The sequence below is a fragment of the Seriola lalandi genome, unplaced genomic scaffold (genome assembly GCF_002814215.2).
Source record: "Seriola lalandi dorsalis isolate HSWRI2012SDOR001 ecotype SW California unplaced genomic scaffold, Sedor1 jcf7180002054451, whole genome shotgun sequence".
Classification (NCBI taxonomy): Eukaryota; Metazoa; Chordata; class Actinopteri; order Carangiformes; family Carangidae; genus Seriola; species Seriola lalandi.
Window position 1 is genome coordinate 54,915 of NW_019525004.1, and position 21,312 is coordinate 76,226.

The following is a 21,312-nucleotide window of genomic DNA, read 5'->3' on the forward strand; positions in this document are numbered from 1 at the left end:
GTGGAGTGGGGTGGGGTGGTTGGGGGGCAATCAACAACCAAGTCATTAAAACACACAACTGACATCAAAGACAGCTAGAACCACTCAGAGATGGCGAGAGGGAGTGGAGAAAAACATGGATGAAGGGAGGATCGGAGGCAGACGAGGATGCGATGGGTGGGAGAAGGTGAGAGCAAGTGTTGGCTAGGTGGTGACATGTAGGAGGTGGCAAAATTAAATGTCAACCCAAACCAGGAAAACATCTTAATAATATGATATGAAGGCTTATGCAGTCAGAATTATTATCAGAGCAGCCCTATGGTAACTGTTTTGAACATGAAAAGACATCAATAATGAGTTGCAGCAGCTATTTATGAATCCATCTCCAACATTTTTAGGGAGCCAAGCGATACGTTTAACTTGTAACTATAGGTATTATTTTTATTTTATTTATAAATAAATATTTGTGCTTCAGTGTTATCAGTATTCAAGCATCTTAGAATGAGTGGGAAATATTCGATTATGCTAACCCAACCAACGTCATGATGTTTTGTCATTTGAGATAGGAATATGTAGGGTTACTTTTGCGGCGGGTCAAATATATCTTATATACATTAATATATGTACGTATAAATACTCATATTTTATTAATATACAAATATACATTATATAGGTTTTATGGAATATCACTCTTTAGTCCAGACTGGCCATGTATTAGCAAGCTAATATTAGCTTCGTAAGTTAGCTTAGTTATCTTTCTTACATCTGACACTGGGTGTATTTAGTTAGTGTGTAAAAACTAGCTTGTGTGTGCAACTTTATCTAATCTAGTGATGCACAAATCTCCACATTCATTATTAGTTTAAACTTCCAAACAGCATATTTCTACCAACAACCACAGGCGTCACTTCAGTATTCATTTTAGTGCTATACTTTTTGAGTTCATCGACAGGTCCACCGATTTGTTTACTGGCATGGACAGTAGGAATTCAAGGAGATAAAAAAAAAAGGACCATTCCAGGGAGAGACAGATGGAGACAAGAGATAGAGCTAAATGGAGGAGTGAAAGAAGGATAGAATAAGAGATGGGAAATCAGAGGGAGGCATTCCAGAATGGAGGGAGGAGGAAATAAAAGCCAAGCAGAAGTGAGTGACGAATTGCATTTCTGTTGCTTGAGGCACATGATGGGGCTTGCTGGGGTAGGCAGGGTTATTAGCATAAGGTAATATCATTCAGTCACTGATTCAGCTTTGGATGTGGCATGTCATGAGAGTGAAAAGAGAGAGTATGACAGAGATGGAGGGGGTTGATGAGATGGAAATAGGCGCGAGACGGAGAGGGAAAGCTTTGCAGAGTAGCTCCAGTCTGGCCGGCCCTCTAATTCAGTCCTCTGTCTCTTCTGAGGCTCTCGTTTCCCTTGGTATCTGTCTTTCTGTCATTCTTTACCTTTTCCTGCTTTCTACAGTACGTCTCCTCTCCCTCTAACTTTGACTTTCGGTCTCCTCCTTTGCTCTGTGTCTCGATACTTCAGTCCTTATTCTGTCCATCTTGGCACAGTTACAACTGCAGCTGCTGACAGCCCATCATCCTGGGTTAGATCACCACCCCCTCATATGACTTCATAGTGTCGAGGGGCTCCTGGGTCTCATTCCTTTACAGATGATCCCATTTCTCTTTGAGACAAAAAAGGACAGATCCCTTTTTATATTTCATATTTAGGGAGACTGGAGGGAGGGATTGCGGGAGAAAAAATAAAAAATAACCTCTTTCTTACAGGAGACTTGCGTATGATGAAGGGTTTATTGAACACCCTCAAGTTTAAGACTGCTGTCACAGTTTAATCTCCAGTCATCACTGTTCACAGAGTCTGCAACTGTAGTTTCAGTCACTGCTTAACCATACATTGCACAGAATTACATCACAAAGTAGCAAAAAAGAAATAAAATAATTTGTGTCAAAAAGGTCACAATTGAAATACTCATGCTTTTTGAGCAATGCAACAAACCAAACTGAATTTCTGCAAAAGGCTCAACATTTCTCTTCCTTAGTAACAATGAAAGTAAATGTCAAAAATTAGTTGGCAATTTGGGAAAACATATTATGGTAATTCAATTACAGTGTAAAGTGTTAGTCCTCCACTTGCTAAGAGAACACTGAATGATTTTCACCTGAGATCAAGTTGAAGTTCAAGAATGTAATCACAAAAAGAAGTAAGAGAGAGCAAGAGACAGGAAAGAAAGAGGAAACAAGTGTTATGAAATTCCACATATCAGGCAGGAGAGGAATATCTTCTAAATATTCAGAAGTGTTTGGCTCTTGGGGAAAAATTAAAAAAAAAAAAAAAGGTTTTATGCTGCACTGCATCGCTTGCCTAATAAGATGACATCGTCCAGTCGCTGAATCTCTGGGTCGTTACAACAACGTAACAACAAAAAATGCAACCGCTGCCACAACAAAAATGGAGCAGAATGCCCTGAGGCTAAGTATCCAACTTCAAAGTCTTTTGCTTTTAATTAATTCGGGATCCTCCCCCATGCACAAGAGAAACAACGAGACTGAAATGCAGGCGAGAGAAAGAGGGAGAGATTAAACTCGAGAAAGAGCAGCAGAATAGAACAAGCTCACTTTACAGCTGTTGTTAACAAGAGGCTTTTTAGAGCGTGGACGTGTCAGTAACACAAGCCTTCTGGGAAACGGGGTTTTTTTGTCTGAGGATAATATTCCATAGGGCAGAACTCTTGAGACCAACATATTTTAGAGGAATACAACAAACGTGGAATCACGCTTGTCTCATAACCCGCTGGCTGGGGCCCAATTAATGAGCCCAGTAGGGATGCTTAAAACTTTGCTAAAATGTTAGCACGTTTGTATCTCACTACCGAAAGCAGTCCATTTATGCATTTTGGTTTGGCTTGCTGTGGATTGAACTGGGTCATTCACTGCAAGAGTGTTCCCTTATTACCAACTCAACATAAAACAAAACCAAGAAAATGTGAACAGTGAATGTCGGATATTAACTTTCCTAGTCTGACTGCGCAGCTCAGAATAAGATGCAATGCCTGAGCGAACTCCTCTGACCTTCAAGCTATAAGCGACTGTGTGAACGTTCAAAGGATCTCAGAACAGCGGGAGTGCAAGAATAAATGGAAGCAGACAGCTAAAGATGCTTACTTTCATTTAGAAGTCTTCTAGGGGGAACTTAAATAATTTCCCTCAGAAACAGCAGATGTGGAAAACCAGGGAAAGGTATACTGAAGGGCACGTCTACTGCCCCAGTCCACCTCCCAATCCCCAACTGCCTTTTTCTCTCAAGCCTTGTTATAAACCCCCCCCAAACATCTTAAACGGACACAAATCCAGTAGTAATTCAAGTTTTTAGCGACATGAGGGGATTAGGATCAAGAAATTTCTCTGTAGGAAAGGGAATAATGAGTCGTCATGACTACTGAACAGCAGCGAGGAGGCCAGACACAAGCTGGCATTTGATTTTGTTTATAAGACTCCTGGATATCTCATGGGCCTGTGTGTGCTCTTAGCTTCCCAATTATTTGTTTGGGCTAGGAAGACAGAACGACCCAGGACTACTAAAACAAGAGAAAAAACGTCAGAGAGAATAAGAGTGAAGAAAAAAGCAAACACATATCCCTGACAATTTTGCAACCTTCTAGAGTCTTTTATTAGATAATTTCATATCAGGTTACAGGCTGAGGTTGGTGTGATCTTTTAATGTAAAGAGATGGGAATTTAATGCTGTGGATTACAGGGGGCTTGGCTGAGATGAAGTGGGGTTAGCAGAAAACAGTGATATGGCTGAATGAGCTTAAAGAATCTTTCTGTTTCATTTCAGTCGGCCTACACTGGATTTTTGTTGGAACAGTGCAATTCAGTTTCATGGATTAATAGTGAGAAAGGAAAATAACACATATGCGAGTAGCTTGGCTGGTGTTCAGTACGATCAATATCTCTGCTTAAGAGAAAGAGCCACAGTGTGTTTTTTCTTCTCTTAGTGATACACTAATTGTGTTGCGTGTTAACTGAGTATATCTTTCAAATGAACACAGAGACACAGAACACCAATAAACAAGATTAAGACTAAAGAAAAATTCCTGAAACAAACCAATTAATTTGCAGCAAATGTCACTTCTGTTTATGTTAATATGCGGCAGCAAAATCATTAGTTTGGATATATTAATCATAAGGATCTGATGAATGAGGCCATGCTTTAAGAACCACAGAGCTTTCTCTCTGTTTTCCTTTAAGCACACTCTGGGGGCAAGTTCACCAGATACCATAGGTGTTTTGCTGCTCCTAGGATACCACATAATGAGCTGTCAGTCACCTGATAACAACAGCTACTCTGTACGTTCACACAATACAAACTACAGTAGCAACTGACAAACAAATCGAGGGCACTCATAGTGCATAAGCAGCATATTAAACCCATTGGAATCTATTAGAAAAATGTGCCTTCCACTAAAAATGCATGACTGTAACCTCCTTATTGAAATTTAACATTGTTTTCAAATGCTCTCAGGAATATTGTAATCACAGATTTTGGATGGTGAAGTTATATTTCACTCTGAGCATGAAAGCACTAATGATTAATCTGCACATTTTGTGATCTTGTGAAGAATGCCACCACTGTTTAACCACTGGCTCTGAAAAGGTTAGAACAAAGAAGAGTTTTCTCATTAAATTAGAATTTTTGAATTAAAATCTTTCAACTCATGAGTAAAATTGAAATAAGCGACGATATGATATGAAGGGATAAATTAGACCCACTCTGTGCGTTAATGTCAAAGATGTGCGGTATTTTGCTGAATCTGTACTTGTGGATCGTGATTGAAAATGGAATTGACAACCTATATTACAGGCTTGTCAGACATGTAATGACTTGACTTTTAACTTTGGTTAAAAGTGAAGACAAAGTCTAAATTGGAATCTGACTTATACAGCCTCTCTCTATCTGTCTGATCCACGATCCTCATCTGCTCATTGATTTGTGAACTACTTCCATCCTTCAGACACCACAGCCTACAGTATATAATAAATCAGCAGGTTGAGTGGATCAAAATAGTTTCATCATCTGAGCAGTGCTCTGTGCAGCTCATGACAAATCCTTGTTATCCATGTCCAACCTTATCCACAGTAGATGATATCATTAGGTTGGTGCTGCTAGCTGTGGGCTAGATAAGGAATATTCCTGTCCTCAAGACTCGAGCTGCAGCCAACCACTGTGGCTCCTGACTAAAGAAATTATCATCATGGCGACTCGGCCTGGATGCTTCATGGAGATAGAGGATGGAGCGGAGCTTTGATTGTGGGTCCTGAATAAAACATCAATATTTCAGATCATTTATGGTTTAGGCGCAATATTGATAGCAACGAAGTCCAGTTATAACTGAATTGGCTATGGTGAGCTCATCTAATGTGTGTGTGTGTGTGTGTGTGTGTGTGTGTCTGTGTGTGTACAATCTGATGTGCACAGCCGGTAACACTGAAAGGGGCCGAGATTGCAAGATACAAGAAAAATGGATACTGTCACAAACAACTGCTCAGGATGCACCTTGCATGTCTGCACTTGGTATGCTTGATTTGGTGCTTGGGTATGCTGCTACCCAAAGATAACTGTCCAAACAATGAAATCAATGTAGCAGGCCAGAGCACAGCAGATAGTGCACATATTTATATCCAAATTCAAAGGCCACACCTCGGTAGTCCTGATATCACAGTGGTGGTTTTGTGGCAGGACAATGTGACAGATGTGCACGAAACACATGAAAAAGAAGTAGAAGAAGGAGAAAAACGTCAATGCTATTAAATGCACAGATATGAAATTGATATTGATCTACTCTGCTAACTCTATAAGACAGCAAATAAGGGAATTTCTAAAATGTTGGAAAACTCTTTTAAAAGGCCCTCAAGAGGTTACGCCGGTGTGTTTCACATTTCAAAATGTAGGCTTTGATTGGCAGCACACTGGCCAACTCGACAGGGAGGCTACACTCTGACCACATAATCCAGGTTCAATCTCTCGAATCAATGAGCATCTCCAATGAAGTGTCCTTCAGTGAACCCCTGCTGCTTTCAAAGATAATGTCTTGTAGCCGACCTTTACCTCTGACCTCTCTGTAAAATTGGAAGAGTAAATTTCCTATGTTTTTTTTTTTTTTTTTTTTTTGGTCTTTTCTCTTGCTGTCTTTTTTCTTTTAAATTTGACAGTCTTGGCACCATTTTCACAGAGGAAACAGTTCAGCTCCCATGACATTATCTACAAAAAGCCGGCTTGTTATTTTTGCAGTGTCAGGCAAATTGGCTCAACAGTATACAACAGAATAATGCAATGCTTTTGAAAAGGTAAAATAACCCACATGAGTCTGATATTTCCTCAGCTTTCTCTGTCTATACTTTTTTAGGGTGTAATACTACATAAAAACAAGCCTTTTGGCACATTAATGAACCAGTAAAAAAAAGTAAAAATAAAGTCGTGCACTGTAAATATTTTAGAAAAGATGCTATATGTGACAGTAAGGACACAGCCCAGCTCATTAGGTTGGATTTCTGCAGCTTATTACTAACCACCTGTCCTCTGCGTTCACCTCCCACAGCACCAGCTCCATGTGGCAGCCTGCAGCACGACGAACCTCACTGTCCTCACTCTCCTCCTGATTGGTTTCCATTGCAAATAGATTTTATATTCACAAATTAATTTAGCCAACATGTCTGCTTAGTTATATGGCACGAAAAACCAGGCAGGAGGTTACAGAAAGAGACAACGAGGAGGAGCGGCTCACAGCGAGAGAGAGCCGCACAGACAGACAGGGAGCGAGCTCACACGTTTCATTGGCTGTAATACAATTATCCAGTTGTCGGCTCGTTGGTATATTCATATGACACGGTTATTCATTTTGTCTTATTTTCTAAAATGCAATAACAGAGAGAGCAGTGTGTTGGGTCTGAGTCATTCCGACTGATGGGAACCCAGAGGCCATTGCTTTGCTCTGCTTCTCTAAAACCCTCTGACTCACTGCTATAATGAAAAATGTTCAACAAAATACCAACATATTTCCAGCAAAGTACTGCAATGAATTTCCACCAATTTTTGCCCCTAAGGTGATGAAATAAAAATAATGACTTCATAGTGTGATTTAGTTCATTCCAAGGTTCTTGTGGACAATTACTACTGAGTGCTGCGTGTTTCTTAGACACATGGTGAACTGTGCAAACACCGTATTAACAAAAATCCATGGAAGTGTGTGATTGACAAAACAAATCACACTCATGAGCAATAATAAAAAAAAAAACAACAACAATATGTTGTGTACTATGGAGTTGAGAGGAGGAATCCATATTATTTGTGACATTAATTAAGAGCAATATGTGATTCGTCAAAAAAGTTGACAATAAATATAGATGTCAGTGGAAATGCAGAGCTGCAAAGCCAAGTTGTCAGCAGCCACAGGGGGGGTCACAGAGACGTGCCGTGTACACTCTCACAAATATACCAGAACTGCAGCTGACACACAGAAAGAAGTGGCTGCTGCCGAAGATGTTTGTCAAGAGACAAAACAGGCAGCATGATTGGAAGCACAAAACCACCTCATGTTGGTTTTCGCTCCATGGCGCTTCAGGTGATTTCAGAGGCAATTTCATATCATTTTGTAATTCTACATTGTCTGCATGAATCTCTCACCCACATCTTTTACTTGAATAACTACAATCAGGATGTGCTTCTGATAAAGTAACATGATCCTGTCTGATTTCAATTGCACCAATCCTTGTGCAAAAAGTTACTGCAGAGGTGAGATAAGCACAGTCGTCAATGGTGCCTTGTTAGCTGATGCAAAAAGAACACTGTGCTAAAACCAAGGTGTTGTTCTCACTAAACCTCCCTTAAGCTTTTAAACTCAAAGGCATCCACCCAATGTGAGGAAGAGATAAAGAGATGTCAGAGACGTCAAAGAAGTCACATTTCTTTTGGAGGTGACGAATGTCAATGAATATGTCAATCAGGGACTCATGAAACTTTTCTACTGATGAAACTTCTAATAGTTTATGCTATAATCTTACTTTAACATAACTCTCACACACGTTGACCATTTCACATCGCACAGATGTTGAAATAAGTCCATTGTCAAGTTTTGGCAAATCAGAACCTAAATTTATAAAAGCCGTAAATATACCAAGCTATTACAACACTTTTCACATGCTGTGAACATTTTGTGTCATCTTGGGTGAACATCTGGCTTGGCCCTCACTGGTTGGTCACTGTCTCTCATTAGATTTAATCTCTAAGGAAAATATAAAGATACTGAAAGTCTTTAAGAGAAATTGATAGAGTTGGTGTTGGTAGCTGTTTTTTTTATTCCCTTAAGATACAGGGACTCGGAGCTGTGCACACTTTGCCTGTGAAAGTGCAATGAATAACTGACATGACAGTTGTGAGGTTTTTCATCGTGGCCCCACAGCTTTCAGAGTCTTTGACGGTGTTTTGCCATATCACTTTTGGCAAAGTGACACACCAGATAATCTCACTTCCGACACATGGACCGCAGCACATTTGCGCTTGTGGAAAATTCATGTGCACTTCACAAACACTGGATATGCAGGGCTTTCTGGCTGAGCAGGTTCATGCACCTCAATCCTACTTTCCCCTTCTGACACCAGGCTGCCTGGGAGAGGCATCTGATTCAGGCTGGATGCAAAAGTTATTTTCCTAGGATGGTATCACTGTCATCAACATCATCATGTTTTTCATGTTCACCATCATAATCTATCTTTTTATGCATCTGAGTGCATACATGCATGCGTTCAGGTATCACCATGTAGTCTACACTGCGACTGTCAGTTGTTTTTGTTTTCCCTTCTCTGCAGTTTGCAGTTTAATTAGACTGAACTTTGCTATTGATTTTTTGAGAATCATTTCACTTACAGATGTATCCTATAATCCTCTAAAATGTGATATAATAATTAAGTAAATTAGCCCCACCCAATGCCTGTCTGAAATCATATAGATCTTACAGAGTTAGCAGCTAATTCAGTTTCTACAGCTGTTTAGAGCAATAAAGTGACAGCAGAAATATGCTTATTTGCTTTTTATGCCAAGAGTTAGATGAGAAGATCAATCTCACGTCTTAATATGTAGGTGGAGCCAGGAGGCGGTTATCTTAGCTTAGCATACAGATTGGAAACAGGGAAATAGCTAGCCTAATTCTATCCAAAGGTAATCAAATGTGCCAACACCTCTTTAGGTCAATGATTAACACGTTACATCTAATTTATACAAAAATAGATAAATACATGAAATAAAGTGCAAAAGCAACATTTCACTGTTTTATAGAGGGGTTATGTGCCAAACTATTTCTTGGCCAGGACCAATTGCCAAGCAACTAGTCAAGAAAAACTTTGCCTGTCGTAGAGCAGCAAATTGTTGTTGTCACACTTTATTTATTTATTTATTTGTAAACAAACAAAATATAAAATTTCAATTAATAAGGTTTAGAGGCACTGGAAGAAGGATTTTTGTTACTTTGGGACGGAGCCACGCTAGCTGTTTCTAGTTAGTATGCTAGGCTACGCTAACTGGCTGCTCGGCTTCAGATACAACTCTCACCGAAGAAAGTGAATAAATGTTTCTCACAAAAAAGTATTAATTTTTATTAAAGTATTCCCTTAGGAAGACAAACCGCACGGTGAAAGGATCCTTAACCTCCAGTAGAAGATAGAAAATGAATGTTTTTACGAATTACCTTGCATCAACTTCTTGTAATTGAATCATAGTATATTACCTGTCCACTACTCTAGTGCTCGTTCTGGCCCCTGACAACCTTGCTATTGATTTCCTTATTGTTACTCAAGATGGGAGAATCAAATAAATGCCTAAAATATTTTATATAATGTACGATTACATTTTTTTCTTCACTCTGAAAACTATTTTAAAATGCTGCGTTGACAGCTGAAGCCTCACCTGTGGGTTTGCTGGAGGCACGTTAGGTAGAAGCGCGGGCTTGTCATTTAAATCTTGAGCAAGGATGAATGAATCGCCCTGAATGTCGACATCATGGAATCCCTGCACCTTCTCTTCCTCTTTCCCACCTCCGCTATTTGCTTTTTCTTACCTGCCACTTCTGATCTCACATCCTCACTTTTCTTGCCCTGTCGCCCTCTCCTCATTCCTTCCTCAAACCTGGCCTTCGTCTTCTTGTCCTCCACTTCTTCATTCCGCCTTTACTACTGTAAAAACTAAACAACTGTGACAATAAGAGCGCCGTCTCTAAGACTTAGCGCTGTCTCTACTTCTCAGGTTAAATTTATAATGTTTTGTTGGATCAGTTACAAAGCAGATTAAGCAACCATTGCGAGTAGCAGCCCAACTGGAAATGACGTGTTTTATCTGATCTTTAATAACTGAAGTTCTACAAATTAATCTACTCTTTCTTTGGAGTGTGTTTGTCATCTTAGAGCCTGATGCTGCTGTACACGTCATCTTTTTAAACCTTCAGCCACATAACAGGAACAATAATCTGGTGTGATTGACACTTTCCGAGCTAAAAGCTTTACACTTGTCAGCTTCCAGCAAAACCTCCTGAGAAGTTCATCTCAACTCATGGACTATACAGAAATGGGGGGGGGGGGGGGGGGGGGGTTGGTTCTGTGAGAATGTGATAAGGTTATGAGCAAAACAGTTGGCTAATTTTTTGGTGTGAGGGTCGAGAGGCAGCGAACGCCTCGTTTCTGCGAGCATATGAGACATGGTGCTACCAGCAGGAGGGTAAACACACTAATATACGCACATTTACTTAAAAACAAGAAAGATAATGACTCATGATTTGTGGGAAGATGGAGGCACAGAAGGCTCTGACGTAAAAGCATCTGTGATTCCAATGCTACTTTTACTGCAGTCTCCAATTCAACTTCCAAAGAAACTTCCTCTGTGCTTTTCTCGACTACACAGTTTTAACTCAGTCTGCCATGAAAATACTTCTCTGTTACCTTACCTTTTAGATTAAAAACCTTTCTTTTGCACAAACCCATTTTTTTCCCTGCAGTTAATAATCTGATTTGATTGCCTTGTATCTTATTGAACAGGTTCCCTGAGTTATAGATACTTCAGGGAATAAATGTTTAGAATTTACTTGCAGTATACAAACTGCAAGTGGAAAAAAAATCCCCAGCAGAACTGGAGTTATAAAGGGAAACATCAGCTTTATGTTTGCTGCTGTTTCAGCAATATCGAACGTGATAGTGGATAATGCCGTCCAGAGACCCGTTTGAAAGAAACAGTACGATTTCCACCCTGAAGCGTTTTATCTTGCCCACCACAGTGCGGCCCCCCCCACTGAGCCCTGCAGGCGTTCAGATGTAGAACAGAAAAAGACCCTGATTCTCTTCTGCAGTCGGCAAAGTGCACACAACAAAATCAGACGTATGCATACACACTTGTACACAAAATGCACGATAACACGTTCACACGCAGCGGCAGTGGTGAGTGACAAGACAGAGTGTCTCCATTAGTCTCAAAGTGGCTGTGTCCACCCTAACAGATGGGTTTGCTTCCTCCAAGGTGGGCGAAGTGATTTATTCTATCTCTACTGTACTTTGCCTTATCTTATTGGACCGACTGTGCCCAGGAAGCGGGCCAGTAAATCATGTCACTATCATGTATTTATAGATGAGGTCATGTAACTCTAGTGCTGATGGCAGCTACATAACATCTATATATGACACCTGTTACCATGACAGCTGCTGGCAGGATGCCCACAAACTGAGATGGACACTGAAATACAGGAGTGTGAGGAGTAGAAAAAAAAAATGTAAAAAAAACATGTGAACACATGAAAAATTATGGCCTCCTCAGATGTAGACTACTGCTTTGACTCTGACTGTGGCAGGTTACAACACTTTGGATCCACATGCTGGGAATCCCAGCTCCAGAAGACTTATGGAAATGGAAAGTCTTAATGGATGACAGCCCAAGTGCAAAATCGCACAACTCCTAGCCGTGGTTCAGCTTCACTACCCCGCATTACTGATTTGGCCGGACACCAGAGTCATAGTGAAGGGAACCACTCTGGACAGTGTCTGAATATAGGAAAGACACATTCCCCGCGTTCCTGTAATCCTGTGCGGCTGGCTCTCTGGCGTCTGTATCTGAAACAGACATTCCTCTCTCTGCGACTCCCTGGGGAGCTGAACTTCCTTTGCATAACCTGAGCAGGACAGAAACATCCAGGGATGTTCTTGCAGATCAGTGAGCTCAGAACTGGGGGGGTGGGGGTGGGTGTGGGGGGGCTGAAGTTCACTATACAAACAGTGAACTAGAATTTGCTGGTTTTTATATTGAAAACTGATACCGCATCGACATCTTAGTGAACAGAATCTCTGGTGTGATTTCAGCGGGTGTTACACAACAAACGCAAACAAAAAAAAGGTCAGAGGACTCAGGAGGTCTTAATAAATACACAACAAAGCAATGCAATACAAATTGTGACAGAAATCTGAACTTTTTTTTTTAAGTAAAGTTTTGGGCATTTTTGACTTTATTTTGATAACACAGTGAGAGAGAGAGAGACAGAAAAGTCAGGGAGAGAGCGAGAGAGAGGGGATGACATGCAGCAAAGAGCAACGGATCGAACTCAAACCCATGGCTGCTGCGGTTCGGACTAAGCCTATGTAGTACACGCTCTACCAGGTGAGCCACCGAGGCGTCCCAGACACCTGAACTTTGTCAGAATTTTATATCTTCTCACTGAGGTGGAGTTTTAAGACAATCAAGGACTCAATAATAATAAAAGAGTCATAGCATTAGCTTGGTGGCTTTTACAAGCACCGGCGGCTGCAGTATTGCAAAGGGAAATCTCTAAAGAGGTCGTACAGTCTGTCAGTTTGTGTATGTAAACTGTATGTTGGGATAAACTCTTTAACACTAAGATGACAGGTCATTTAAGAAAATATATTCATTTTACACTGACAGAAAATATTTATTTGATTCTCCCATCTTTCGAGAAATAGCCTGTGCTCTGCATCTCTGGTGTGTGTGTATGTGTGTGTGTGTTTGTGGCTGTTTCATGCATGTTAAAATAACATGAGAAAGCCATCTTTACACCATAGTCTCTATATGAATATAAAGATAGTGTCTCCATGTTTGTACTGTATGCATGACCTCGGATGCGCACGTGGCTGTGGTGTGTTTCGCCGTGGAGCTTTAGTGGACAGGGTGCTGGCTGCTGCTGTCACCACTACGCTGGCCAGAGAGGATAGGTGATGTGTCCCTTTTTAGAACCCATAAAAGAAGCCCTGCATGCTATTAAGCATGCATCAGCGCCCCGCATCGGCTTTAAGAGCAGGACATCTGAGCACAGCGCTGCTGACCTGTGTTCTCAATCTCTCCGTCACATAAAATGAACAAGCTCCCAGGTAACTCAAGTTTGCAAAGTCATTTTCCCGGTCTTATTGTCCTGCCGCTCCTCTCCTTCCAGCTCCCGTGGTAAAATCCTGTCCAGAGTCTTGTAAATCTACATAACTTGTACATCTGGGACTAAGCCTCCAACTCTGGCTGACTACTAGATGTCTCCTCACAGGGGCCTCAGGTTCACTTGTGGTCTAGACGTCATGTAGCGGAGAACCACAATCCCGGACTGCTGAACCCGAGGAACTAAAGACTTTTTTTTTTTAAAAGTGTATAATGAAAATGCACAGTCATTTTGTATTTGGTGCCAACAACAATAGTTGTATTTTCTACACTGATTGACTTTTATTTTCTGGTTCAGATCCAATACAGACATTTTTGGAACATAATAATTATGGTAAATGTGTAATTAGAATTGGTAAGGCAGTCAGAAAATAAACTTTCCAACTTTTCTCGTTTCCTAAATTAATACTTAATGACAAACAACACAAATGGAACTGCTGAAAATACACAACAGTTCACAATATGTTTAAAACTTTTCTAATTCACTGTACACAGAGATTTACTCACAGTACTTACAGCCTCCTAACCTATACACTGTCTGTGTGACTGTGTTAGATAATGATGCTCATGATTGTGTGTGTGTGCGTGTGTGGGGTGTGTGTGTGTGTGTGTGTGTGTGTGTGTGTGTGTGTGTGTGTGTGTGTGTGTAAATGTTGTTAGAGAGCATGTTTCAGGAAGTAAGAGATTCATGGGAATGGAATGCACTGGAGAACATTTCTGTCCAAGGCAGCTGTGTCTGAGACTGAGCCCAGTGTGGGAGAGTGACATTCTCCTTCAGCTTCCCAAAACAACACACACACACACACATACACACACACACACACACACACACACACACACACATACTTAGAAATCCATTTCTAGGCCTTTATTTTCCCCTCAAGATGCCCAAAGGAGTTGTTTCTCTCACTCACAGATCGCATTACCTTTCAGGAGGCCCATGGAACAAAGATTATATAAATAATCATAATCCATGTCAAAGAGTTGTCTTCCAGTCAATGAATAACTTAGATGGGACATCGAAACTGAATGTATCCTACAGGCAGTGCTATAACACAATAATGATACTCATTATAATCTGAATTTTAATATATCATACTGAGCTTTTTAACCTATAGGAAAACTTTGTTGACCAATTTCTTCTCCCCTTTCAGCCACCTGTCATCTGCTGTAGTACTGGAAGAAAATTCAAATTCTGAAATAATGACAGTCCATGCAGCGATCAGTAGTTAACAAAGAAAACCGCTGGTGATTTTACAAAGAAATCCATCACTTGCCACTATCCCCTTTTGATGAACTCTCCTCCCTTATTTCGCTTGTTTTCTCTCTCCTAACTTGTGATTTTGAACCGAGCCAACTGATTCCTGACTGACCTTCATACAGAAGTAATTTCTCTCTGTCACTGTAATGGGATTGCTTAAGCTGGCGGAAAAATTGTAGCCTTGTGGAAGGATAAGAAATGCAGCTTCAGTGACGATGAAAGCAAAGAATGAATACATGTGTATGAGATGATGTTCAACCAAGTGTGATTGTAGCAGAGAGGCAAGATTGGTTTCTCACTAACTTAAGTATGCGTGTGTATTATGGCCTACACCCAGTTTTGGTCATTTGCTGCTCTAAACACCCAGTAACATTGAGCTCCTCAGCCCTCTGCTGAAAGGGAAATTATGCGTTTTACATTTCAAGCAGTTGCAACAGTGAAGCTGCTAAAAAGGAAACCAGCTGTCTTAGAGCCAAAACTGAAGTGGACAGAGCCACTGGTTTCCAAAAATGAAAAGCACTCCGTAATGAAAATGTATGATGTGAAGTGATTATCACAGAGTAAAACGCCGAGTCAAAAAATCTTTCCAGGACCCAGAGGGAATGATGCAAATGAGGCTTGTTTTGCTCCCAGTTATCAGCCACAGTCTACACAGTTGAGTCAGTACTGTACGGACTTAAAACCACTGATAAGAAAACCATGTTACAGTTTATAACCCAATTTGACAACACAATATAGACAGCCCATCAACAGATGATCAAGCCAAAAGAGTAAAGTTGGGTGCTTTAAGTTTCAGTCCTTCAGTCTCAGTCACACTTCCATCAGATCTTCACAGGTTTAGCTAGTACTATCGAGATAGCAAACATCTGGTGCAACCATTTTCTGATGGGAGCAAATCCCTAAAGCTACATTAATTGATGCCGTAAACACAACACTAATATATTCCCACCTTATAAACTTGCTATCACGACCATTTTAGCAAAAAGTCGCCCACTCACACATCCAAAAGACATGGAGCAACATTAGCATTAATTTGAAATCTAATGTACTGTAAATGGCTCTTTAGATGCCTCATGCTCCACATTGTCCCCCAGCTTATCACGAGCCTTGTATGTCTGCTGTTTGTTGTTGAGCAGGTATAGCCTCAAATGGGTTTATCAGCCTGCATGCTATGGTCAAAAATGTCACGGATGAGAGTAGTGAGAGTGAACCAATAATAAAGCTGTGGGCCATGAAACCAAAACAAGTACCTGAAAGATGCAAAAAATGCTCCATAGAGCTAAGGGCAAATCCAAAGTCAGGTGAGAATGGGTTTGCCAATACTTCAACACATTTCACACTATGTGTAGTGATTTAACCCATTGTTGAAAATATTGATTAAAGCAGCTTTAAATGTAAACTTTAAAAGTCAACAGGTGCATATTTAATTTTACAACTCACACAAAGAGTAACTTAAAAGAAAATAACAGTTGTTAAAAAGGCTGGAAATTCAATAAAACTGCTCTTCAACATTCAGATAATAGAGATAATTTAATGCTGAAAACTATTATTAACCATGATTATTGTTCCCGGGGTGCAGCTCAAAGAATAACAACCACCGAGCTATTTTAAGTTTGGGGATGAATCAGAGGTCCCTGTTGTCCTCGGGCCAGTGAAGACGTGCTGTTCATCTCACACCGGTGTCATTAGTTCAACCAAAGCATCTTCCCAGTGGCGACGCGCTATTCCTCCCTGGCAGCCTCACAACAGGATTCAGACTTCCTCAAGCACACAGCACAACACAAAAAGGGAAGCGCGTGCACAGACACCAAAACATTCTACAAAGCAGAGAATAGAGAGTCTCTCAATGTGTCTTCAGCCTTTGTGTATATTCACGTGTATGCACGAATACTTCAGTGCATGTGTGTGTATGGGGTGAAGAAATTCAGAAGATGGACACTGACAGAAATTCCACACGTTGTATAAATATTCCTGTTATGTTTTGGTGCCTTGTCTGAAGCCCAAAGCCAAAATAGCTACTGGAGGAGGATCCAGGCACCTGTGATTAACCCTTGTGACAGGAAAAGCTTCTTGTATGATTAAAATGAGTCGATCTCATCAAGCCTTCACATTCTTGCAAATTCCCTAGAGACACTGAAATGTGATTTGTAAATCAAGCTTTATAGTAACGTTCATGGACTGCATGTGTCATCAGTTCCCTCATGGCCCCTCCCCTCTCCTCATACAAATGTGAACTGTGCCGAAGATTGTTGCAGATTAATACCAAGAAGTGCTTACTCAGATATTGGAGGAAAATAATGTGGCAACGCCTGAAAGGATGGAATCAAAATGCTTGGAAGTCGGTGAAAAATAACATCAGCATAACACGATGAGTTTTCCACTGTTGATTAATGTGTAAATCCTCTTACGCTGTGGTGTGTTGCTGCCAGCCATCTGACTGAAATACATAAATAGTAATGAGTTTATGATCTGCCATGCATTAAGACACCCCATGTTGTATATACACAAATACAGCTACTGTAGCGAAATAGACACAACAGACACGCAAACTCAATCTGGCATGAATGCATTGTAAGTATAAATATATATATATATATATATATATATATATATATATATATATGTGTGTGTGTTTTGTATGGTAGATGCCACAGAGATCCATAAAGTTGTATTTATCAGCTGCTTAGTTAAAATGATTTTCCTTGAGTGCCAAAAGTGTCAGAGGCTCAGCTAAGCTTTGCTATGTTGTCAGCTTCTTACAGCTTTACGCTAAAATACACACAGCACAAGCCTTCAAGTTTAGGTTTCCTTCAGGTTTTAAGCCTTATGAAAAGGCAAAAAATAAATAAAAGAGAAAGACAGGAGGGAAAATCAAGCAGGGTTCAACAAGCATGGATTTAAACGAATGGCTGAGGTTGATGCTCCTAAATATTTGTGCTGATGTTCAGTGTTTTTGAAGCGGACCATTTCCGTGCTAAAAATATACTTTATAGTCACACATACCGTCACTTGTGAAGAAATAGGGGACGTTTGAAACAGATGTCTACCGCTCATTAATAAACTTCTCCAATCCACTTGTAGGATTTAACTCGATTGGTTTTACTTGACAAAGCACTTTGAGGACATCGTTTATAAATGAAATGATGTGTACAAAAATACAGGACAAATTGCATCCCATTGCATTTTTATTTTATAATTCCATATCATATGGGTCGAGTGGCAACCCTACCTTCATGTGACGCTAAATATATGGAAATTGTTGCAGACCAAAAACACATATTTCATAGTTGGAAAGATTGGACCTTTAAATGAACAAGTTATTTTAAATAAGTTAATTATGAAGTATAAGTTACAGAGAAAATGCAGTTAAATTACTTTACTGACAGTCGTTCAGCAGCTGTACTAAGTCATGAAGGTCAGTTTTAAAGATGATGAACAACACAGCATTGCACCTCAGGACAGCCCTTAGAAAATACTATAGCTGATCTATTTCAGTGGGTCAAATGGGCCATCCTATAGCAGTGAATATCAGTATCATGTTGTAGCTGCCTCTACTGTGAGTAACAGGCTACGCAAGTGAACCCTGCTCTGGTTTTATGGAGGAAAAACGAGGAGAGGCATCAGCGGATAATGGATAAATGGAATGGATAAATTTGTACATCGTTCTCAAACATACACACAAAAGTCAGAGATGAGTAATGTGGGTTATATCCTCCTTTCTGCATTGCATTGTACCAGTGCCGACACCAAAGCTCTTAAAAGCTTTCCACTTTCTTTCAGCATAAATTGTGCATATGCATGAAGCAGTGGCTGGGAGTGATTTGATAAGTTTTTTTTTTTTTTTTTTTCCATGACCCACCAAATTTTATGATGGGGTGGCGTGACATATTTTCACAACACATGCATGATGCATCGACAGGGCGCGCTTGTGTGCGTTGCGAAGTATAGGCTTCGATTCAGACACACACGCTTTCATGCACACTTAATGGGCACGTAAACGCACGTAGGCAGAGTGGCGCGCACACACAGACACTAAAAGCTTTCTACTACATCCTTGGTGGTTCCGTCATAATGACTAAGTGTGCTCCATCTCACAATGTTCTGCAGATACAGCCATGATTTCCCCTGACATCACACACTCACACAGCTCCCTATCACTCCACACATGTCAGTCTTAATAGCATCTGCTTCGACACACATGCAGACCCGCACCTGTTCACAGGCGCACACACACATATACACACTCACACACACACGCACGCACGCACGCACGCACGCACGCACACATACACACACCTGTAAATACTGCACACATATTTGAAGGCAATCATATTCCCTCCTACACAACAAACACACTGGAGGGCTGTGAGTCTCTCTCTCTCACCAGCCATTGCTGCTGCAGTATATGTGGCTTTGTGGGAGACTGAGGGCAGAGAGGAGTGGGGTTACCTAAAACAAGACCGACTGGCCAGGGGCCAAATGAGGGAGAGGGAGAAGAGAGAAACACTGTGACAGAAAGCAGGAGGGAAGGATGATGTTTGTGTGGCTCCCTGCAAAACAGCGAAAGTGAGAGAAATAGGGTGACAGTGTGAGAGGACAGTGACAGAGAGAGTGGGAGCCTGTGTATGAGGGAAAATAATAAGAAAGTTGCCAGTGTATGAGAACGAAGGAGGTGCAAGAGCAAGAAGAATTCAGCTCGGCTGACTACTTGACATTGCCGCCTTTTAATTTCCTCTTAAAATCATTACTGTCAGTGTTTGGCGTGCAATCAGATTAGATGAGCTGAACTCTACTTTGCGTATTGGCCCGTAACTGTGTGTATGAAAAGAGACTCAGAAAGTACAAGTGAGTTTGTGGGTGTAGATGTCATTAAATGCTCATGAATTTGCGTTGCGCATGTGCGTTGGCCGTGCACGCTCATGCACGCGCGTACAAAACTTGCTTCTGGAATCTGGCAAAGAGAAATGGGGGTAAATACAGCAGGAGTGGAGTCAGCAGCAGCAGGAGCAGACGTAAAGCACACATTGCACAGAAAAAGAGTTAAGACAGTGCCTTAAGGAGCTTAGATGGGGGGGGTAGAAGATATGATGGGGGGGACTGGCGGCGGGTTAAGAAAGCGGAAGGGCGGAGGGGGTCTGTGTCAGTATGCTATGACTTGCCTCTTCCTAAACAGGAATTAATCCAATAATCGCTCGGGAATGTTTTGCATATTTCATCATTCTTCTCATGTACATAACAGACTATCATCTGGAACAAGTATGCGTGAGACCTGTCAAGACCCTGGAGACACAAACACACACATGCACGAGCGCACACACACACACACACACACACACACACAGTCAATGACAAATCCCACTGCTGCAGGGTTAACGCACACATGACGCGCTGAGTTGAATATCCAGAGTCTTTAGGTTTATCTGCTGCTTATGTTGAGTGCTGGTCTGAGTGTCGCAAATGTCAGCAGTTCCCCCAATAGGCTTTGCCGTCATGTCAGCTCATTAGCACTTGATGCTAAAGCACACACACTTCAAACCCTTAAGAGCCTAAGAGTCAGTAAATTAACTGCCAGTATTATGGAAGAGAAGAGAAAGAAAACTTCTCATCCTGGTGATTTGATCCATTTATCACTTTTTCTCAATTTGTTTCCGTCTTTGTCCCATGAAGTCATCAATTAATGTTTTGCTGCCTCTCTTCTTCTTCTTCTTCTTCTTCTTCCAGGCTTCTTTTTTACCACTTATTTTAATTCAGGTGCCTATGTTCATCAAAGACTACTGTGTGCTCTTTAGGTGCTGGGGAGAAATTAAGTTCAACACACGTAATGTTGAGGAAAGTGATAAAATAATTCCTGGATCTGCCTCTTTAATCAGATCTGAAATTTGAGGCATTCCTCCCTGGCCCATGTCACATCCCGACACCAAGTTTGGTGCAAAATGGTTCTGTACTTTTTGTGTAGCCCTGGCTGGCAAACAAACAAACAGACAGACACACGGAAACATAACCTCCCTGGGATAATGGATTACAACTTATAATGCTAGCTAACAAAGTCCACTCCAGGTAGTAAGTAAGCAGTTTCACGTTACATTTATTTTCTAGTTAGACAAGAAGATTGATACCACTCTCATGTCTGTACAGTATATATGAAGGTGGAGCCAGCAGATGGTTCGCTTAGCATATCATAATGAGTGGGAGCAGCTCGCCTGATTCTGTCCAAAGTGAACAAAATCCACTTAACAGCACCTTTGAAGTACAAAATGAAGTGTAAAAAAGTGTAAAAACAAACAATTTGTCTTTTTAGGATGGGCTTGGCTTGACCAAGAAATTGTCTTTATTCTAAGCTGACCATCTGCTGACTCCAGCTACATATGTGAGAGCGATCTTTTCATCTAACATTTCGCAAGAACAGGTATATTTCCCAAAATGTTGAGCTATTTGGCAAATGGATTTGTCCTTGCAACACTCAACTATAGTAAGTAGAAGTAGTAGAAGTTTGCAGATTTAGATTTCCTGTGTATCAAAAAAAAGCCCCCATATCTCACCAATCAGTCATGGCTGGTTATAAAAATAACGTGTTCAGTGGTTGCAACACCTACTTTGCAT

At 40.8% G+C, this 21,312-nt stretch overlaps 1 protein-coding gene across 5 annotated transcripts in view; it reads right to left on the reverse strand.

The window, feature by feature from the left end:
* Positions 1-21,312, reverse strand: part of mid2 (midline 2) — a 141,913-nt gene that overhangs the window by 45,964 nt on the left and 74,637 nt on the right. The window lies entirely within an intron of this gene.